General features: G+C 40.0%; 1 long non-coding RNA gene across 1 annotated transcript; it reads right to left on the bottom strand.

Annotated features, from left to right (window-relative positions):
• Positions 1–4324: 4324 nt before the first annotated feature.
• On the bottom strand, positions 4325–6657 carry LOC128135667 (uncharacterized). Its single transcript, XR_008233197.1, has 3 exons — positions 6456–6657; positions 5326–5401; positions 4325–4619 (listed from the first exon to the last, which is right to left on the bottom strand). It is a non-coding gene; the product is annotated as an uncharacterized LOC128135667 (long non-coding RNA).
• Positions 6658–7123: the final 466 nt, after the last annotated feature.

The following is a 7123-nucleotide window of genomic DNA, read 5'->3' as shown; positions in this document are numbered from 1 at the left end:
CTCTCTACTTTGTCTCTGAGAAAAGGGCATCTCATACGGGAGATAATTTACAGGATCGTGTTCTGAGGTAGTGGATACCTTAGATATACTATAGGTGGAATGTAACCAGTCTAAATTCAGGTGTCTACATTTAAACACCTAATTTCATATGGCTAATTGTTACCAACCACTTCAATGGGAAGGGTAGGGATTCCTTCCCGAGGCAGGCACGGTATATTCCGCCCTAATAAGTTCCCTGCCTGCTTCCCACAGCTGGAGGCTGACTCCCACCTTGAAGCCTATTCCTTGCCTCCAAGATGCTTTTTATTTTTCAAGTCTTCTATAGGTTAAATGTTCATCATTTGGAAAGGATCTTTCCTTGAATTTGTTAAATTTGATGTTGTCATATTCCCATGCTTTCTTTCTCTTTGTTAGTACTTTAATACCTGAAACACAGAAGCTCACAAAACAGGTTATTCTGTATCAATATGTTTCCAGAGAAAAAGGACACCTTTGAATGTCAGAACAGAAATCGAGAGCGTAGATTTTAGTGTAAATCTTATGATTAGGTCTAAAATCAGGAGTTAAATATGTTTCTTAAGAAACAGATTTACAATGTCATTAGCAGCTAATTGTACAGTGTTTATATTCCTACTCTCTTAAAGCGAATTGTTTTCTTTAAATTTTTTTTAAGTCTCAAAGCAGCAGCTGTCTAAAAAGAAGACTTACATTTTGCTTGGAAATTAATTCTGGGCATAGCAAATATTAGAAAAATGATAAAAAGTAAGGTCGCATTCTTCTCCCCCCCCTCCCCCCCCGTTAAATTATACAAATGACATTACAACATTTCAGAGTGTTTTTGGTAAATAATTTTCACTTTACATTGAATATTTGCACATTAATAACTTGGGGATTTTGTCATTTTCAGTGTACTCTTCTTTCATCAACGCTGTGTGATTATTCATAATGAGCAGCCGGTGTCTTTGAAAGTACTGTAGACTGTGCAAGTAAGATAAAAAAAAATTATTTTTGTAGTGACTGCAAACGAAAGACCTCATTAATCAACTAGATTCCATTTAAACATTAGCATTAGAAGCTTCAGTATATCATCATTATATGTTTAACCCCTTAAAGCTGCGCCCCTCAAAGTCACCCCCTGGAACCTGCGCGACAGCATCGCACAGAGAATACGTACCCTGAGTTAACGAAATGTGTGCTCCAGACCAAGAGCGGAGCTGAAGTCTCCTCCTGGATGCATTCTCAGACCTCTCGCTGCGTTTACTAAAAGCACTCTTTGAGCACTGACGGGAGAAACAGCTCCCTTTCCAAAGCATTTGGACGGGTTAAGAAACTGCTGATTCCACCGTAAAGGGTACAAAGCTGATGTGAATGGATTTTTGTATTATAAAGTTAGCCCAGTAACGCTGACTGCATTTCCCTTTCTCTGTGTGCGTATTAGCATCCCATTTTATATAACTCTTGGAAGAAATATTTGAAGTATTACAGAAATGTACCACTTTTCTCTGAGGAAGCTGTGGAGGTATCTGTTGCAGTCCATGGTTAAAGCTGAGATGCATTTTGCACTTATTAGCCGTTCAGCCCCTGTTAATTCTGAGATGTGTATTTTGGGACCATATTCTAGAAACACCATAAGGAAAAGGGAAGGCAGCCTGAAACTGTATATCTTTCAACTCAGTTTAATCAGGAGGTATGAACATAAAACACAAAGTTCCTTACTTGCAAATTTTGTGTTTATTACAGGGTGTCAGCAGAGATACTGCTTTCTTTTTTTTTCTTCTTTTTTTTTTTTTTTTTTGAGGGAGGTAAAAGAAAGCCTGCTGGAAGCATTAAAAAAGTCCCTAAAAACTTCTACATCTTTTTCAGTTTGCTGTGTTGCATCTGTATATGTTATACTCATCTGCTTTTTCTTGAACACTGCTGAGCCCCACTGGATTCAAGGTTGCATTTTGCCACCCATTGCATCCCTACAAGAGACAGTTACTTCAGAAGACCAAGGGCTCGGAAGCCTTCGAGCTTATAACTTGTTACGTGCTCACTTAGGGGTCTAAGGAGAAGAACAGAGACCTGAAACTGTCGGGCTAAAGAAACACTTGCTGCTGGTTAGGTAGCCACTGTCAATGGTGCGGTACTGGGTTAGACTCAGATCCAGCTGAGCAAAGCTGTGGTCTCCCTAAAGACCTGAGTTCTTTTGAGGACTGAAAATTAATGTGATCCTTCTGTGGTAGTATAGGGCATGCACTTTATATATGCTAATACAAAAATCTGTATTCCTGTGTGATCCCAAGGTGCTGTTTCTAAGCTAGATTCTCTGAAAATCTTTATTTTCACTAACTTCAGCTGGACTCCACAGCTGAGAAGCTGCTGGGCAGAGAAGTCCATGGCCCCAAGGCAACCCATAAACCGTGTCTCTTGCACTGGAAGAGGTGGGAGCTGGGACAAACACTGTCCTCGCACCCTCCCCGAGGGAGCACGCTTACCTGTATCACCCATGCAGTGTCATTTCCTCCTCCTCATTACCTTCCCACGTTATGAGACAACAGAAGTGTCCATGCGGACGGGCAACTTGTGCTTGATTTATTGTCGCCGATGCTGACACAAGTAATAAACTCAAAGGAAGATGAAAATTGCCTAGCAAGAATGATTCGAATAACACCTGCCTTCCTGGGCAAAGGAGCACTTATTTGCTTCTCCTCCACTGACAACATACTCACTGACCTTTACAGGAATGGTGAAAACTGCACACATGCCAATATTTAGGAAATTAATGCCTTTTTATATCTAGTCTCTAAACAAACATAAAGGAAAGAGCAGGATCTGTGCTCTGGCACTTATTATATGGCAAAAATATGAAGATTAACTCTCCTTCCAACAAAGGGAAGAAATCCTACTTACCTAATAAAAATCTAAAGATGTATTTGAATGATGTAGAAGATGTATCAATTCTGAAATGTTGAGGAATATTTTGAAATGATGTGTTGAATAAGTGATTTTTGTAACAGCCAGCACTCTCAGAAAAATGCCAATAAGTTTCTGTCCACATATTAAGTGCAAGTTGTGATTCTCCCAAGTGAATGAAATTAAGATTTGAAGTTGAAGAGCAATTTGCATCTTAAAACCACTATACCTCATTGAGCACAGTTGATAGTAGCATTCTGCCTATTCGAATGCCTTCTGGGTTTCAAGACAGGAAATAATTGTTGGAAATGTAGTATGTCTTTCTGTGTCTTTATAGCTGGAGATACTCCTATATAAAAATATAGACAAATGCTGTTTTACACCCAAAGGCCTGCAGAGACGGTGGTACCTCCATGCCAGAGATTCAGAACTCAAGTTGAGGAGACCTTGAGCAACCTTCCTTCGCTGGACCAGAAGACCTCTGGAGATCCCTTCCAGCTACTTTGTCCTGTAAGTCCATGAAACACTTTGTGTTTCCTTGCCAGTTCACGCACGCGTTGCATTAAGAATCGTGTGATTTCTGAAGGCGTTAAAGGGCTAATAGATGATGCAATGGAAGGGTGAGGGGAGAAGTCAAAGGTACAGATTTGTTAGGGTTAGGGCTGTCAAAACTTCTAGTACCTCTCTACCCCCTTTTTTAATTAGGACCAAAGTCTGGAACTGAATATCTCTAAGAGAGTGAGGAACATTGTGTAAGAGGTGTAATATGGGGATGTGAAGCTCACTTGAGGATGGTGCTGTTGTTGGTGGCTAGGGCTTAACTTCTGGACCGGTCTTCCTGAGAGCTCGGTGGAGGAGCAGCAATGCTCTGGCATGTCATACACCCAAGAGGGGTCCTTCGAGGAGTGAGATAACCAGCATGTCGCGTAACCGCCTCATGGGTTGATCTGATTCCTGCTGTGTCCCAAAGCAGCAAGCAAAGGAAGGCAGAAAGGTCACCAGGACTTTTATTTGTTCTCCCCTTCTCAGTTGCACCATGACTGCTGTGTCAAAGATGGTGAGACGCTTAAGCCATTAAAAAGTAGTCTAGTAATTTTATTTCCTCTTACAGAGACCCTGTCTCTACTAAGGGGATTCTTTTAATGCACAGATTTGTTAAAGGTGTTTCTTTAAATGCAGAGTACTGTTTGGCTATCTTCTTTCTTCTTTTTTTTTTTCTTTTTTTTTTTTTTTTTTTACCTTCCAGGATTTAGGTCAACACAGCTATAGTCATGTACAAGCATTTAAGCAATTAGCACCAGGCATGTTTTAAAATAAATGGCAGTATGTTGGCTCAAGGTAGAAATGCCAGCACAGAGACATTGAGGTATGGGTAGTACTAAGCAAAGCTCAAAGTATTTTTTACTATTTTATGATAAGATAATATGATTTGAGGGAAATATCTGTAGCTGGGTCCCTACATCATTCAGTTGCGAAAGCTTGAGATGGCTAGAGCATCAGAATGAAAAGAAATGGGCTGCCAATCTCCCCAGTCCCAGTAGGGTTAGAGATGAACAGCTCTTCACACAGCTACAGCTGCGCACCAGGCACACGCTTTTCTTCATTTAGCACTTGGGACTGACCAAACCTGGAGTCTGATGGACTGCTCAGTAGATGAGTATAAAAGTTCTTCTTTATCATAATTTGCACTGCACTGTTTGGTCAACTTCCATTATAGCTGTCTCCTATGATGATAGATAGCCCATAACATTTGAGTCACCCAATATTCCTTCCCAAATTAAGTAAAAGAGGAAAAGAGCTTAAAATATTTATAACGAAAGCCTGCATATCAAGTTATAGATAACCTCAGTTCTGAGATGGAGTCAGATATCCTCATTTTTCTTGTGTAATTCTGGACATTTTGGTATGAGTCTGACACAGGTCATAGCCCATGGGTTTCTGAGCAGGAGGCTGATAACACTATAAGTTGTGACTGTGGGACCGAGAGATAGGAATATCCTTTAGAGTGTGAGTAATAGACAGAAATGTTTTCTACAATGACCAAATATTATTTTTCATCAGCCCTCTAAAAAGTTTCAACCTGCCCTAATTTTCTCCATTGAATCTAATAGAACTGGATTAAACTACAGGGGAGATGAGAACATAAATTTGATTCCTTTCATTCCATGTAATATTAGGGTTTGTATTCTTTCAAGCTGTAATAACCTCTAGACTTCAGCAAAATTGAAAACCTTTAAATAGCCTTTCACAACCTTTCAGCGTAGTAATGAAGTTTTAAGTGCTCACTGGAGATTTTCAGTTCAGAAAAATCTAAGCAGCAGTAGATATTAAAATCTAATGTTTACTTCAACTCTTTTACAGCCTAATGGGTTTTTCTGACAGCGTAATTTTTAAGAGGTTGGGTTTCATTTATTAATATAGTATACTCACCCTGGAAATCTTTCTTCTTTAAGGACTCTGGTGGGAGCCTTATACTTATACTTTGTTGGAGCACCTGAAAAGCCAGCTAAAACAGAGAAAAGAGAAACTTGCTAAGACCCAACTAGAACAACAAGCAGGTTAAAAAAAAAAAGCCTCATGATTTAAACACCACAGGAGGCAAAAAACAAATTAAGGATGTAGATTCCCTGTGTGCACATAATTACAAGTGTGTGAGTCACTGGAGTCAGCACGGTTGCTCATCTACCTAAAGACCTAGAGAGGATGTCTGGCTGCACTCAACTCGGGGAGCAGCTAAACGGATTTTATTTATTTATTTATTAAGCTGTTGCTCAAGGGGGTAGCAATGGGGAGAGAAAATTGCAGGGTGAATTTACACTGATTAAAGAAACGCAGTCTGTGTACACAGGCGTTTCTGAGGCACAGTGTGGGACTGGAAGGATTCGGGGCTTGTGTGCTGCTAAATTAGCGGAGAAAAGAGGATCTGAATTTCATTGAGACAATAACGGTATAAGTCCCAGAGGGATATTTTTCATTGCTGTACCGCTCTATATACAATGTTTTATACATACATATTTTTATTATGCATACAAACAGTTATTAGTATTTGCTGGGAAACATATAGTAAAGTGACTGGGAGCTTTGCTTCCTCTTATAATAATGCATTCAGATGGCACTTAGGTATCTTTTGTTGATAGTTTTTCATCTTCTTCTTAAATCTTAAAACAAAAGCAGAAGGAAATACAGAAATAAGGACACAAGGAAATTATCTATAATTCCTCTATCCAACAGAGAGAAGTCCAGTGCTTCTAAAGCAACAAATTACAATATATTTTCATTAAGAAAATAAACATCTAGGAGAGGGAGGACTTGCTTATGATTATCTCTTAAGTACATAAACACATGCAAATGAAAAGAAACAGGTCCCAACATAGACATATATGTAACAGCAAAACATCCCATGGCTGGTTTCTAATTTCTAGCTAATTTTAACTCATCAGTGTGTGCTTAACTTTAAGAGCATATTTATTTCTATCGGTTAAACAAAATGCTATCGGGCTAACTACCAGTGCAGTGTCCCCAGCCACCTACTGAAATCCCTGTTATAGGTCCTTGTTTACCCATTCAGGCCAGTGCTGGCTTCTCCAGGAAAGGAGCTTCGTGACTTGTCTGTGATGCTCTGCTGTTGCTTCCAGCCTCTACTTCATGGAGAAGTGTGAGGAGAGTCACAGATCGGTGGTCGAAAGGAAGAGCCAAAAACTATAACTGAAGAACAGGAATGCCTGTGCTCAGCAACTTGCTCTTCCAGTTCCTGGCAGACACACTTCAACTGTTCAGCACTCCTTGCTCAACAACAGCAAAGTGTTAATATCTCAGAGGATGTCAATTGTCGAGCAGTGCAAAATGGCACAACTCTTCAATCTTCCCGAGTTGAAAAGAGACTAGAGGCTTTAGGTAAAGGGACAGGCTAAGAAGCCAGAGAAGTGTTCACAATATGGGGAGAAAAGCATGAGAGAGAGAGGGAGAGAGACAAAACATACACTGAAAGCAGTTTGAGGGAGACATTGCTGGTTCAGAAAATGCAGTCATACAAACATTGGAGGGAAAGATACTTCATTAGAAAGTCTAAGAGACTGAAACATGGGATTTCCCGTTTCATGTGTCATGTAATGCTCAGGATTAAATACTTTTGTTGGCTGAGACATCTCCAAGCAGTCATTTGAGCCCCTGCCACTGGTATGGCTGGGGCTGCTGCTTCTGCGAGGGACAAAAAGCTCTAGTCAGCTTT

This window comes from Harpia harpyja, chromosome 23, assembly GCF_026419915.1.
Source record: "Harpia harpyja isolate bHarHar1 chromosome 23, bHarHar1 primary haplotype, whole genome shotgun sequence".
Taxonomy (NCBI): domain Eukaryota; kingdom Metazoa; phylum Chordata; class Aves; order Accipitriformes; family Accipitridae; genus Harpia; species Harpia harpyja.
This window is presented reverse-complemented; position numbering and strand designations above follow the sequence as displayed.